A 16,097-nucleotide genomic window follows, 5' to 3' on the forward strand; every position below is an offset into this window, starting at 1 on the left:
GAGAGGGAGCTGATGGCGAGATTATTAGTGCCAGAGCTTTATTAAAGTGTCTGAGTTAATACTGTAATGCGTGGGTGCGATTTATCGGGAGGAGGTGACGGCTATTTGTTGAACGGGTGGGAAAATGCATCGCCTCATCTGTCCTCTGGGTAAACAAGAGTGAAATATAGTCAGAAGTTTGTTTATATATTTTTTCCCTTGCATGATTCTAGTGTTCTTTTTCAGCTAAAGTCACTCGATGTTTTCTAGGTGAAAGTGGGTATAGCTGCCTCAGAGTGCTAATGCTGGCATACCCATTGTCAGGACAATAATATTATCTATTTCACTTGACGGCGGGAGATTTTATTCATCTCTGTGTAGGTCATAGTAGACTGAGAGTAATAATACGAAGCGATGAAACATTCCAGCGATGGAGGAGTCTATGAGTTGGGTATATGGGGAGAGTTTGACTCCAGGCGATATTAACCTGTGGATCATAGTAGCCTGGAAGTATTAATAATAATAATAATAATGGAACAATGAACATTCCAGGGAAGGGAGAGTCTACGAGTCGCTTATGTGATAACAGAGTTTGTACTAGCATTTTACGGTTGCGGATAGTGGCGTTGGAAACTGATGCCCCTACTTGGTGGCACCGGAAAAAATGGATGAATGCCCTGCCGGTTATACATGCGTCTTAATTTCTATGCACATCACTTACCTTTTTATTACGGTGACTTTTTGGCTCGTGTTTTCTTGCTCTTACCATGACATAACGATTTTGTTGAATTTGGAGAAGTCAACCTGTAGTGAAAAGGTTAATGAAGGCTATATCTGATCTCTATAGTTTGATGAGTTTCTCCTATGGTAACCATGGTTTGATAGTTGCAAGGACAAATTTAATCCTTCTTATGGACAGGACGAATAAAGTGTTCTTTTCTAGCTGATGCCAGACAACTTTTTTTTTTTTTTTCAAGAAGTGAGCCACATGTGCATGAGAAGAGGTAAATCCGCCGAGCTGGGACCAATACTCTGCAAGGAAAAGAGAGATCCTTGGGGAGACTGCTGCATCTCTCACCAGAAATTAGCTTCCCTGGTACGTCATAGGTGCCTGAGTTCAAAACATAACCGTATTGAAGGGGCTTATATGTATCCTTGATTTCATGTAAATTAAGCTTACAATAGGGCTGAAGTGGAGGACAGAAGAAGAATAAAAAGTGGTGATCAATTTGAATCTTCCCTGGTGTTACACAGTTTTATTTAATATAACGGCCGTAATGTTAAAACTGAAAACGCAAAGGAACAGACAATCATCTGTTTTTTATTGTCATTTATTCGACACCTGCCGCTGGTGCAGGTGGTCAGGTACTATCCAGCATGACAGAGTTAAATCAGCAACAATTTAGAAAAAAAAAATAAAAAGCCTTGTTATCATCACATGCTTCAGAGATTATCGTCAGAAACTGGTGGGTGGCCAGTACCATCGTGCTCTCGTGTTAAGGTATTTACTAATTATTATTATACTTTTTCGTAATACTTAGACTACCACAAGATGACTAGTTTTGGATCAAGACAGACCTGCAATTGTGATGATGTCAATAAAGCTTATATGTATTCAAAATATCTCACCTAAGCTGAATAAAATCGTCTGGAGGTTGCAATTATAAACCCTAAAATGGTTCATCGTAGTAAGTAGTGAATAATACAGCCGTAAGACCTATACCTCACAATGTATATCAAAATCCATACTGTGCAAATTGAGTTTACCTATGCCACAACAAGACCCTGACTCGCGGACATGTTTACGGTGAAGGTCTTGTCATAACCTGGCTTTATTCTTACGGGAATAATTAGAGACAAGGGAAGATTCTACACTCTGTTTATCTTCTTGGTACAGGAAGCACTGTATGGACGGTTATTTTGCTCGCCAAAATGAGATTTGTTATTGTATGAGGAACACGAGACATGGATCGATTCTGCATTTTACTGTAACTGACCTTCTTCCAAAACTATATCCGAGTTTCAAGAGGACAGTGGCCTCGGACGTCACACCACACATCACCTCATTTCGGGGGGTAAATACAAGCATTGATTTATCACGTACAGTACCCTCAGCCTCAGCATAAACATATTAATGATCACTCTCTGGCAGCTTACAGTTCATTTGACGTAGAGCGCCGTTTATCAAGCTCTGACGATGTTAGTTGAGCAGAGACTGCAAATTAACAATAACGTGACACCGAGAACAGAACGCAATATCCTTAACTTTTTCAAACAGATGGATTTTTTTTTTTTTTTTTTTTTTTTTTTTTGCACCAGATGTTGATATTCATCTTGGGAAAGGATTATCGTACTGGAGGGGTTAATGAAAAATTAAGTTGACGTCACTAGATAAAAAGTTTTATCCGAAAAACTGAACAAATTTTTCTGGATATGAAAAGAATAAAATGTATAATACTGTACGTTATTTGACAGAAGGTATTAAAGTTAACAGTAACATTCCGGGCCATTTATCAAGCGCTCTCGAGGATAGTTCATCTGAGGTTATGAATTTGTCCATTATAATGTGCTACCGAGAAATAATGCAATTCCATAAGAACTTAACCCTGATGAGAGAAGCCTGTAACAACGCAGTGAAAAACTAACTACGGTATATCATTACTGTGCCGGGAATTGAACCTGAGACTATCACATGACAGCAAGACAGCTTTCCACTGAATCACGAGCAGATCCTTATCACAAACGTGTAATCAAGGTAACCTTGTCCCAAGCTGTGGGCCTGAAGAGAAGAGACATCCCCTTGGAAGACAAGCAGTAGAAGGTTTTATTTGCCCGAGTTCCAGGGCGTTGTCTCTTCCCTTTAGACCCACAGCTGGGGGAGGGGGTACCTTGGTTACAAGTATGTGACAAAGTGAGATAATTTTATCTGGTCGTGGTACAGTGGAAAGCTGCATGGCTTTCATCTATGAGTCTAATATTCTTGATACTTGTATAACGATTACAATCGACTTCCTAAGGAACTCAACAATCCAAAGCGTTCATGAAGCCTGCAATCAAACTCACCAGTTCAAAAAATCTATCCTAATGCTAAGTAACATCATCTAAAGATATAACGAAACAGAAAGTGTGACCCGATGTTATTGTTGGTGTGGCCCCAGGCTTATCTCAGAGCAAATTTGGGGAACGGCCAACTGGGCGTGCTCTTCTCCTGTAACAAACAATCCTCCTGGAGAGGAATAAGGAAATAGTTAAAGGACGTTTGCATAATTTATTGGGCAGCTCCGCCACTCGGTAATGTCGGTGCCCCCATACAAAGATGTTCCTCTTCAGCACCAGTTAACATGGACTTGATACGGAATCTTGTATCTAGAATTAATTCAACTAACCCCAGACGATTTTATTCAGCTGCTTAGGCATCATGGAAACCTCAGAGTAAAAAATACTGTCATTTGAGGATTAAGTGCAACATGTTGCCTTTTAAGGACAGAGGAAAATGTTATGAAACTCTAAGAGAGTAATAAGCCTTTGAGGCACGGTATTTACAGGTCTTAACTACAGTATTACTAATTCCAGTATTTGAAACAGCAGTCAGGGGTGCAGAATTCTCGGAACACATATTTTATAATGTCCTGCTTTCGCTGGATAAGTTTGGCTAGTTAATTCACTTGAACAGTGAATAAATACGTTAGCTGATGACAAGACATAAAAAAGAGTAGTGAGGATTGTGTCCATGTGACGTATAAACACTGACTTTTAACACCTTCAATTCGTTTTTTTTTTATTTTTCTGTTTCCATTTGCATCCTATAAATCGGGAAGTAATATCAATTTTGAGTGGAGATATGAAGTAAATAACCTGTTCTATCACAGGAAAAATTAACCCTGTGCTTTGCCGAGGATCGAACTTCGGTTTATTACCTAAGTCGAATTAACTTTCAACTGACGGTCTGGGGTCCAAACCCCCACACAGTCCAGGTGGAAAATGTTTGCTGGGTTTCTGAAGACTGCATCTAACCCTTGCAGCTCCAAATATCACTCTTAAACTGAACCAAGTCATCTGCTAGTATCAAAGCTAAATTATTATTATGTTACTGAAGAGAAGCAGCTCTCCCTGAATGATATTTAAATTTGAAGTGAGTGTAGTGAGGCCTCATGAATCCCCCAGCCAGACAAAGATTAACTCAGGATTCATGGTGATCCGATAACTCTGACCATTGGGATTGAAATGACAAGCTTTTTCTGGCATCCCTGGGTGTTGGTACGAAGTTAGCCACGGCGATCGGTTGGTGGTTGTATTTATTTATTTATTTTATCGATTTTCTAATTTCAGAAGGTTTCATTCAGCATAAAGAAGACGTCCTGTAATAAATGGGTTACTAAATGCTATATCTAATGTCTTTATTGGGAAAGTCTCTGGAATGATAATGAAACAAGGAAACATATTTTACTTTTGCTAATTTTCAGATTAACGTATTCAACACAAGGGACAGGTCATGCAACGAATCTGTTAAAAAAAGCTGTATAGAACCTCTCCAGCTCGCAGAATCTCCCCCTCCCCTGAAAGAATAAAAAAAAAAGTTGGTGCAAATGAAACAAAATATGCGTTACAGGATTTAAGGGATTAACACGGGTATCAAGGCAATCCCAGTGAATTGCTCCTTGACACTAATATGCCAACTTTTTTTTAATTGGAGGGAGGAGGTGATTCCGTGTGTGTGTGTGTGTGTGTGTGTGTGTGTGTGTGTGTGTGTGTGTGTGTGTGTGTGTGTGTGTGTGTGTGTGTGTGTGTGTGTGTGTGTGTGTACATTGTGTGTGTGTGTGTGTGTGTGTGTGTGTGTGTGTGTGTGTGTGTGTGTGTGTGTGTGTGTACTGTGTGTGTGTGTGTGTGTGTGTGTGTGTGTGTGTGTGTGTGTGTGTGTGTGTGTACATATGTGTGTGTGTGTGTGTACATGTGTGTGTGTGTGTGTGTGTACATATGTATGTGTGTGTGTGTGTGTGTGTGTGTGTGTGTGTGTGTGTGTTTACATGTGTGTGTGTGTGTGTGTGTGTGTGTGTGTACATATGTGTGTGTGTGTGTGTGTGTGTGTGTGTAAATATGTGTGTGTGTGTGTGTGTGTGTGTGTATGTGTGTGTACATGTGTGTGTGTGTGTGTGTGTGTGTGTGTGTGTGTTCGTGTGTGTTATTGTGTGTGTGTGTGTGTGTGTGTGTGTGTGTGTGTGTGTGTGTGTGTGTGTATGTGCACGCGCTTGTGCGTGTGTGCTTGTGCATGTACGTGTGTGCCTGTACGTGTGCGCGTGTGTGTGAGAGCGTGCATGTGTATGTGTGCCTGTACGTGTGCGCGAGTGTGTGAGAGCGTGTGTGTGTGTGTGTGTGTGTGTGTGTGTGTGTGTGTGTGTGTGTGTGTGTGTGTGTGTGTTCGTGCGTGCGTGCGTGCGTGCTTGCCGACTGTTTGCTCCTCTCTCCGTTACACTCCATCCTGTCTCTACTCCTCCGGTTTCAAGTTTCTATCTACCCATCTATGCTCGTTTTGTGTCATCTACCCTTTCCCCTCTTCTACCCCGATTCATTCTCCCCCCCGCCTCCCTTTAAAGTATATAAGTTCTATATTACCCCATGCTTTTTGGCCACACCTCAGCACCCTCACGTTAGCCATTGCCCCTCCAGTTTAACGCTTAATGGCCCTACTCCCCTCTGGCCATCTCTTTCATTACCTCATTCCCTCCCAAAGCACCAGTTACTTCTCTCTTTATCACGTACTCTTTTCTTCTCTTCACCCCCTCTCTTCACCTTATCTCCTTCCCCCCTGTTTTCTCTTCCCAAATTCTTGTCACTTAGCTTCTATTTATCACTCTCTCTTCATTCTTCTCTTCTCCTCCTCCTTTCTTCCACTTCTCTCTTTCCTGTTTTCTCTTCCAACTCTTCTCACAGGAAGTCCCTCTCATTACCTCGCGGTGTCCCTAGGTTCTCTCTCTCTCTCTCTCTCTCTCTCTCTCTCTCTAAACAAATCGTTCTTTTTCTCTGTCTTTCACTCCCTCCCTCCCTGCGTCCCTCATCTTTTACTAATGTTTCCTCTCTGCCCTTGTTTGTCTGCACTAATTGCTTTTACAGTCTCTCTGTTTGTCTCTTTCATCATTTTTGCTTTCTTTCCCCCTCTCACACTGCCAGATTTTGCATCAGACGTTCATGTCCGTATTTACTGCATCTTTTATTCTTCTCAAGTTTGCAAATTCTCTCTCTCTCTCTCTCTCTCTCTCTCTCTCTCTTTCATATTATTATTCCCTTTGTTTCCTTCTTCCCCTCTCCCAGGCTTTCGGAATTTTTTGTGAACTGTATTTGCTTTAGATGAGTTCATTCTTTTCTCTCCATGGTAGCGCCTCTCCCTTGTTCTTCTCTCCCCTTCCTTGCTTCCGTTCGTTTCATGTTTCTCTGTTTCCTTCCACCTGCACCTCTGCCTTGTTCTTCCCTGTCCTATATTCTTGTCCACCATTCTCTTCCTCTATTCTCTTCCCTGCCGTTCTACTGTAGTTATCCTCTCTCCTATTCGTTTTTCACACTCACGAATCTCTACTTCTTTCATCCTTTTTTTATCTCGTGTCACCTCTCGCTTTTTTTTTTTTCTTCTGACATCCTCCACCCTCCAATTTTTCCTCGACGCCTCCGTTCTCCTTCTCCTTTTCATCTTCTAGCCACTCTCTCTCTCTCCTCCATTCCTGCTAATCGCCTCCCTCTTCTCCCTCTCTACACTCCCTCTCCACACTCCCTCTCCCTCCCTCACCCCTTTCCTTTTCGTTTCATCGTTTCTTGCTCCATTTCTTCTTCTCTCCTCACCCTCATTATCTCTCCTCAATCAACTCTCCGCCATCCTATATCCCTTCTTTTCACTTGATTATTTTTGTCCTAGTCTATTTTCTCCTCCTCACGTCCCTCCACCCTTCTCCCATGTTGTCTCCATACCCCCTTTTCTCTTCCTCATCTCCCGTTCCATTCCAACATCCTGTATTCACCTTCCCTCCGTCTTTTTCCTCCTTTAACTCTTCCTCTTCTTACTCCCTTCACACTTTTCGCCTTAGCCCTCTCTCGCATCCCTTGCTTTCTTTGTTGCTGGTGCCATTCCCACTCACCAGTTCCCATTTTTCGTCTTTCTCGCTTCCATCTTTTTCCCACTGAGTTATTTCTCCGCCGTTTGTCAATCGCTCTCCTATAGTTTAAATCCGATTTTAATCAAAGCTGGTGGAAGGCTTGAAGGTCAACCAGCAAGTAAGTCTGTAGGTCAGAGGACAAGAGCACATGACTAGTTCCAAGTGTTACCGAGCAAGGTCAGCTTAAACCGTTTTATCTCATTTTGACCAGACCCGAGGAAAAGCTTGAAAGAAAGACAATAACGAAAAGCTTTGGTTTTTAAAACAAAGAGTCAAAGGCCAAGTCCAGATGGCAAAGCCATACGTCTGTGTGTAAGATCAAGATCACACAACAAAATCGACCTGAGCAGCTTATATCCGATTTAGATCACCCATTGTGGAGGGATTCAGAGGAAGGCAAGGATAAAGGAATACTTTCTGAGAACAGTCAAAGGACAATCTCCAAGGGAATGGTCAAAGGTCAAGGACACAGGTCAAGGTCAGGTCAAACTGTTTTGCCCTGATTTGTGCCACAATTGGTGGAAGTGTTAAGGGTAAAGCAATGATAAAGTAATTAGCTTTTGTGAGCAATAGGTCAGAGGTCAAGATAGTAAGGCAGAGTCGTTTGTTTGTCCCAACACCGATTGCTGGGTGCGGGTGTTGCACACTTTGAGTGCCCTTTCTTGTTTTGTTTCCCCATCCTATCCTTGTGTTCCCCCATCTCGTTCTTTTTCTTCTCTCCCTTACTCTTGTGTGTCTACTTTCTGCGTTTATTTTCCGTTTGGTCTTTTTCTTGATTGCTGTTTGTATCTTCATATTGCATCCTTTCATTTAATAAAATTGCTTCTCCCTCTCCCATGCCTTTCTGTTCGTGTCGCCTCTCTTCCCGATATCCCACTCTGTCACACCTATTTTTTTCCTCTGTCATCGTTTACTTGCCGTCTCTCCAGTGTGGCACGCCGTCCCTTGCCCGTTGACCGTGTTGTTACCGTAAATACATCAGGGCGGGTTATTGTTCGAGGATTAGATTAGCATAGGGTTATGGGGGGTGGAAGTGAAGGGTGCTGATGTGGCCTCATCCTTTTCTGTCCTTCGCCATTATTATTTTTTTTTCTAGTGGACTCCTCTGTGTCTTCACTCTCCCTCCCTCTCTCTCTCTCTCTCTCTCTCTCTCTCTCTCTCGTCTGACTGTGTGTCCGTCCGTCTGTCTGTCTGTCTGTCTGTCTGTCTGTCTCTCTGTCTCTGTCTGTCTGTCTGTCTGTCTGTCTCTGTCTCTGTCTGTCTCTGTCTCTGTCTCTGTCTCTGTCTCTCTCTCTCTCTCTCTCTCTCTCTCTCTCTCTCTCTCTCTCTCTCTCCTGTCTGTTTTGTGTGTGTGTATATATGTGTGTGTGTGTGTGTGTGTGTGTGTGTGTGTGTGTGTGTGTGTGTCTCTCTCTCTCTCTCTCTCTCTCTCTCTCTCTCTATCGGGAGGTCGCAAGTTCGAGCCTCGTCCGGGCTACCGTTGCCGGGAGGGGTAGCTCCCTCCTGTCACCCCAGCGGGGCTATATGGCCTTAGTTGCCTAGCTCTCTCCATTTCTCTCTCTCTCTCTCTCTCTCTCTCTCTCTCTGCGTCCATCGACCACCCACTGTTTCATTCACACTTCTTTACGTCGTTTTCTCTTTTTCAATTAGTATTTTTACTTTTTCTTTGTATCCCTTCCTCACTGAGTCCTTCTCCTGCATCATACTTCATTGTTTTATTTAGCCGACGTAAAAAAAAAGAAATAAATCATTGCGGTGTCTACCTTTATTTTCATAATAAAGACTATCTGTATCTCAGCTTTGGTCATCCTTACTTCGTTCTCATATCTGTTTTTATCTCAACCTTTTTACCAACATTTGCTCACCCTCACCGATTCGTCTTTCTATGTCCCTTCACTTATTAATATTGTTTAGTTTACCGTTTTTCATACTTATTTTTCCTCTTGATATCTTACGCTCCCAACGCCCATCTCTTTGGTCTCTCACTCAGTTTTTCTTCTCTCACATTACCTCACTCTTTCTGTGTCCTCTCCTGTATATCACATAACTACATTTCTCCCCGTTTAACACACTTTCACCACGACATCGTTTTCTCTCTTTCAAGCACAGTTCTTTCCCTACCATTTAACACTAGTCACAGATTCCTTTGGCTCCCTTTCAGCCAAATAAAATCGCCTGCCATTGGAGTGGGTAGAATATTTGTTTCGACCATGAGAGATTTAGACTTACCCTCACTGCTTTCTCTTAGTTCCTCCTCCTCCGTTCTGTCCGCCCTTCATCTACCTCCCACAATGTCCACATTTGTTGGGAAGCCGGTCTGAGCCCTCCGGTCCGAGGAGTAATTGAAATTAGTTACCGTTCGGCTCTCGTTTTTTTCTGGCCAGCCCCAGGCCATTTGTGTAACATCAGCTAAATTAACCGACTGTTCCTGTGTAACCGAATGGCTTGTCTTCCTGGAAGTTGGACATTAAGCGCCGTTACATTTACAGTGCTTAATAGTCAGGCGGCACAAATGGTGTTTTATATTACATTTGAAGCTTAAATAGCCACTCGTTTTAGGGAGTTTCTGTGATATATAACATCGAAGATCAAAATTTAACTGTAAACAAATTTGATGAATGCGGAAAATTATGCGTATTTAGCTTACCAGCATACGAGCAAGTCATCATAAAGAACTGAGTTATACAAAGGTGCCAAGAGCGTTACGTTAATGGATGCTATCTGTCCACCGTATTGGAGAGGCATAGTGGCAGGCAGGTCAGAGGAGTGTCCAATTTAAAACCTAGGCACGGGCATACATATATAGAAACTCTTCCTACATACAAACCGACTTTATCAAAGTAGGTACTGTACTTTACACTTCGGCATCACTAATAAGAGACATCATCGTAATGAAGAGGTTAACAGTGTGGCTAAGCTCCCCTCAGTGAAGCAACAAGTAGTGCAATCAGCATTTCATCAACACATACTGTACAATAAAATGGACGAAACACAACCAATACAATAGAATAGTGGATATTGGCTACACCTAACAGTAAATAAATAAATAAATTGTTGTTAGACTCCGTTGCCCATGGCATCAATTTCCCCTCAGAAGGCATTGTTCCTTTTTGTGCCTGGCATTGTCCCCCACCACTACGGCACCTAGTCAGTATACCAGCCAACTGCTTTTTTGTTTACCTACCTGGATGGTGTAATATCATACTGAGTTGTGGGGCCCCAAACGTGAATAACAGCGGTTTATTTTGTGCATAGGGTTATGATAGCCTAGAATATGTCTTTGCTTTCAGCCCCTATCGTTAATGGTTCATGATGGCTTCCTTGCATTGCTTTGCTTTTCTACTTTGATTTTGCTTGTCTTGTTGAAGATACTAGCATCTAGCACCTTCATTTTGATTCTCTCTCTCTCTCTCTCTCTCTCTCTCTCTCTCTCTCGTTAACTTCAGACTATTTCATTCAGTTTCCGGAAGACTCCTCGAACTGGGGGAGTTAGCTACACACTCTATATTACTCGTAATCCCGTCATTTCTGCAGGTTATTCTTAGGCTGAATATAACCGTTTGTAAGTAGCAAGAATTATGTAAAAATATCGTCCTTCGGGTGAATGAGTTAAATGACATCCCCGACGATGTTTGGGCTTTGAAAAATGCTGTATGCGATAATATCTTAATATGAATCACTTTAAACGCTACATCTTTTCGGGATCTGTTTACCTGCATGCTGATACGTCTGAAAATGTAAATGCAGTCTATTTTTACGGAGCACTCGAAAAACAGTTCTTAAGCTATTATGATTTTTTTCTCGTTTTAGATCATAATCACTCCATAATAGGAATAGTGCTGGCGAGATGATTACTCTGTGTAATGTTAGGATGATGGTGATTCACCTCTCTAAGGTTGGGATGATGATGATGCTGTCACTTTATGTAAGGTTAGGATGATGATAATTTCCCTCTATGTAATGTTGGGATGATGATGATGATGATTTCTCTCTATGTAATGTTGGGATGATGATGATGACGATTTCCCACTATGTAATGCTGGGATGATGATTTCCCTCTATGTAATGTTGGGATGATGATTTCCCTCTATGTAATGCTGGGATGACGATTTCCCTCTATGTAATGCTGGGATGACGATTTCCCTCTATGTAATGCTGGGATGACGATTTCCCTCTATGTAATGCTGGGATGACGATTTCCCACTATGTAATGCTGGGATGATGATTTCCCACTATGTAATGCTGGGATGATGATTTCCCACTATGTAATGCTGGGATGATGATTTCCCACTATGTAATGCTGGGATGATGATTTCCCTTTATTTAAGGTTTGGATGATGATTTCCCTTTATTTAAGGTTGGGATGATGATTTCCCTTTATTTAAGGTTGGGATGATGATTTCCCTCTATTTAAGGTTGGGATGATGATAAGGATGATTTCCTTGTATGGGTAAATTTTAATCTTATCACGGAACTCATGCCCTGATAAACGACCTCTGTTATGCTGTCAATAAGCTTAACCAAATTTTCTTCTTTAAACATGTCGCAGAAATTAACAGTTTACTATATATAGATGAAACTAGCGCTTTTACAGTGGGTTGGTATGGCAACCCCCTTTTTTAACGGGAACTATAAAACAAGTCAACTAATCTGACTAAAAATGATTACAAAAGCCGTGTTTTGACATCAAACCAACCTACCGTCAAGTTACCTAACGTTAACCTACGCATAATACGGTATCTTATTTGGAAGGACACGGGCAAATAGTGGTTAACAATTAAGGCAGCGTCAGGTACAGTGTAGACAAACCCGAATATTCTGAGGGAATTTAAATTACTTTCCGGGGTGTATTTATAAAAGAAAAGTTTCCTAAAAATATAGGCTTTATAATTTAGACCTACTGTTTTTTCCCGGCATGAGTTTGGCGCAAAGGTAAGAATATAACGCCCCTCTATTTAGAGCTGTTTGATGAAGATAATGTGGAGGAGGAGGATTAAGACGAGGACGGAGACAACGATGACAGTGGTGGTGGTTGTGGTTGTGACTGTGGTGGCGGTGGTGGATGATCGAGATTGTAATCATCAGAATAATGCTGCTGCTGCTGATGTTCATGGTGAACGGGTCATTGTGCGTAGAGATGGGATGATGATGATGATGATGATGATGATCCCAACACGTATTCCTCTGAAAGTACATGTAAATCACACACACACACACACACACACACACACACACACACACACACACAACAGAGAACATTCACCCGAGCCACTGCACTCTTTTCTTACCAACCCTGTTGGTAACCATATAAGTTGATAACGGGATGACGTGGAGCCTACTGTGGTGCCCCTGTTGGATGGGTGGAGAGACGCAGATGCGGCGTCCATTCAGGAACCAAACCTCCACACTTCTTCCCGCACCTCACTGTAGAAGGCGGTGTTAACCACAAGGAAGCATCGGTTCACTGCACGGGACAGCCCTGCAGGAATCGTTTCTTGCCTGCGGTCGGTGGGTCTCCTCGGCCTGACAGACCGGGGTTGATCAACAAGAACAACCAGAACACACGTTCATCTCCACCATCACAATTAGCACGACTGTCAGTGCAAACTCTCCTATTCTCGATTTTTTTTTTTTTTTTTTTCCAGCTGATGATCCACTTTTCGTAAATGTGGTACCTGCGCTCTCCTGCCGCGTGTTTGGTTGGTTTAAATTTCATACCTGAAGTATCCTATTTACAAAAAAACAATTGTACCTTATATTCCAGTTCTCATAAATGCTGTTTTGCATTGTCACTGTGCTATACAAACAGACATGAAACTAGTGTGTATTTGTGTTTCATCCAAGAGGACAAAGATTTTGAGGAAGTTGAATTTGAATTGAAATATTTACTGTTGTACAGGGTACACATTTGTTGCATATCTAATATATATTTAATGTTACGGAACAGAGAGAGATAATGAACACTTCAAGTGAGAATACTAAAATCACTACTGTCCCGCAAAGTTCCAGGTTCAAAACAAAAGACTTAGGTAAAAGTACAAGTTAATGCTCAAACTAACAACTAAACATTCAGGACTCATAAGGATAATGTAATGGAAAAACAGTTTACATATATGGTTAACTGCAACAGCCTCTATTAACACGAAATTAGCAAGAGCAAATTTATCTAAGTCAGCCCTGATAAAATGAGAAAACCGGATAATGCTCAGTTAAAGCAAGATATAATATTATTACAGATACAAAATATTACTAATACTGGCTGACAGTATGGAACCAATATGAATCATAAAAACTTTACCAGGCTTATGAATTAATGCCTTAGGCCATACAGTACAAGAAATATGGTAATAACACTTATACTCAAATTATACAGCAGCTAGATGGCTGGAGACTTCCTGAGCACTCAGAAAAATAATAATATACTGTACAGGGTAGGACAGAGATGTGAACAGAATGAGGAGTAGATCTATGTGGCCACTAATGCAGAGACTGAGCTCATTATATAGGGGGACGGCAGAGCTTGATTCAACTTGTAAGAAGGACGCGCAAATGAAGGCATAGGGGACAAAGAGTTGACAATCCTGCTCTGAACAACAGAAAGAACGACTTACTCTACTGTAAGGGGGAGAAGGGGGGAGTGAGGTAGAACACACAAGCCTGGTCACTATGGAAGCCACGTGGCGAATCGTGAACAAACATGCAGCATACTGTACATTAGGATCATACAAAGGATGATGCAATCATGAAAAAAACTGTATCATAAGTTAGAATTATACAAGGGATGATGAAATCATAGGCTATGTAACAATATATATATATATATATATATATATATATATATATATATATATATATATATATAGATAAGATACACACGGATAATATGGGCGAAGGTATTGAAGCAATGGAATAGTGCGATCCATAATAAAGTCTTGCAAGACAACTTGTTTTTCCCGCCTGGCCGTCTCTCGTGGGCCCCCCCTCTTCTGTATCGACTGGTCCATTCGCTTCCCCATTTCCACCACTTTACCACTGACAAAACAGCTAATTTACTTAGAATGGTAGTATTCTCTAATGTAACAAGTGCCTAAGTATTAAGATACCTTTTATTTGTTCTTACCCAGCCAAATGTGTTTATTTTTTTAAATAATACAGGGAGGCATCAGTTCAAATTCAACTTCCTCAAATTCATTGTCTTTTTGGGTGAAACACAAATACATACTGGTTTCATGTCTGTTTGTATAGTACAATGACAAAGCAAAACATCATTTACGAGAACCGGAATATAAGGTACAAATGTTTTTTGTAAATATGATACTTCAGGTATGAAGTTGAAACCAACCAATCACGCGGCAGGAGTGCGCAGGTGCCACATTCACGGAAGTGGATCATCAACTGGAAAAAAAAAAAATCGAGTATTATTACTGTAACCTCGTCATTACCGCATGTTTTCATTAATACTATACACATTTGTCCCTACCACGCTCATTCGTTATTACCACCTTTTCGTTACTATGACATACTTCCGTAACAAGCACACACTTTTGTCACCAAGACGCTTTTTCGTCACAACTACGTATTTTTGTCATTGCCACACAAGTTCGTCACTGTCACAGACTTTAATCCTTATCATATGCGCTCAGTAGTAGTATCACACTTTTGCTACGACCACACATAGTCGTTGATACCACACAGCTTAGTCACTGTCACACAGCTTCGTCACTATCACACACATTTCGCCACTGACACAAATTTTAGTCACCATCACACACTTCTTTTATTACCAGATACTTTTATTACAGCCACATATATTCGTCACTACTGAATACTTTCGTTAATACCCCAAGTCTTTGCCGTACCAACTCCTTCTGTTACTACCAGATCTTTTCGTCACTAACATGCTCTTTTGTCATTGCCATAACCTCATGACTGTCAAAATTTCGTCACCTCCACATACTTTCGTCACTGTCACATTCTTTCGTGATCTTTATCATTATGTCGTATTCATATCAGCACCACATACACAAACTTTCACCTTTACCACAAAGTTATTCTTACAACAGTCTTTGTCTTGGCACATGTTTTCGTCATAATCCCACACATCTATCTCATCAGTACTACCAGCTCTTGTCATTACACATGCTTTCGCCTTCATTATCAACACAGTATATTTTTAGTACCACCACCAACGCAAGTTTTCATCATTACCGTAAGACCGTCAACCTAAGAAACTTTTGATCCGAACAGTATTTTTTCATTATTTATATACATTAGAGAATGCTATTTTAAGCAGCACCAGTGAAAACTCTCGACGTTAAGCAACCGTAAATGCAAACCACAAACCAGCTCGTCACTCCCATAAAGCTTCGTCACGAACAATATGCTCTAGTCAGTTTTACCGTCACATTATATTATTATTGTCTGCATATCTTGTACATACTTGCGTGTTTGTGTAGGTGTCTCGGTGTCTTTGTCCGTGTATCTGTCAATCTGTGAAACTGTTTTAATAATATACAGTATGTGCATGCATGTACATAAATTATGCTTGTATGTATGTATATATATTATGGAATATGGGTGTAGCAGAGAGGAAAAGTTTGAATGCAATGGAGATGAGGTGTCTGAGGAGTATGTGTGGAGTGACGAGTATGGATCGAGTGCGAAATGAAGTGCGAAGGAGAACTGGAGTTGTTCGGGAGATGGCTGATAGGGTTGAGCAGAGGGTGTTGCGATGGTTTGGTCATATGGAGAGAATGGATAATGAGCGACTGGTGAAAAAGATAACTAGATCTGACGTGAGAGGTGTAAGGTTGAAAGGGAGACCACGAATAGGATGGATGCACAGTGTGAAGAGAGCACTGGATGCGAGAGGGATGTCTGTTGAGCAAGGAAGAGTGGCTGTGCGTAACAGAAATAAATGGAAATTGTGAATGATTAAATGATGTCGCAGCCCTGAGGGGATATTTTCCCGCATTTGGT

This window comes from Coenobita brevimanus, chromosome 41, assembly GCF_032717465.1.
Source record: "Coenobita brevimanus isolate Jiangsu-jjx chromosome 41, ASM3271746v2, whole genome shotgun sequence".
Classification (NCBI taxonomy): Eukaryota; Metazoa; Arthropoda; class Malacostraca; order Decapoda; family Coenobitidae; genus Coenobita; species Coenobita brevimanus.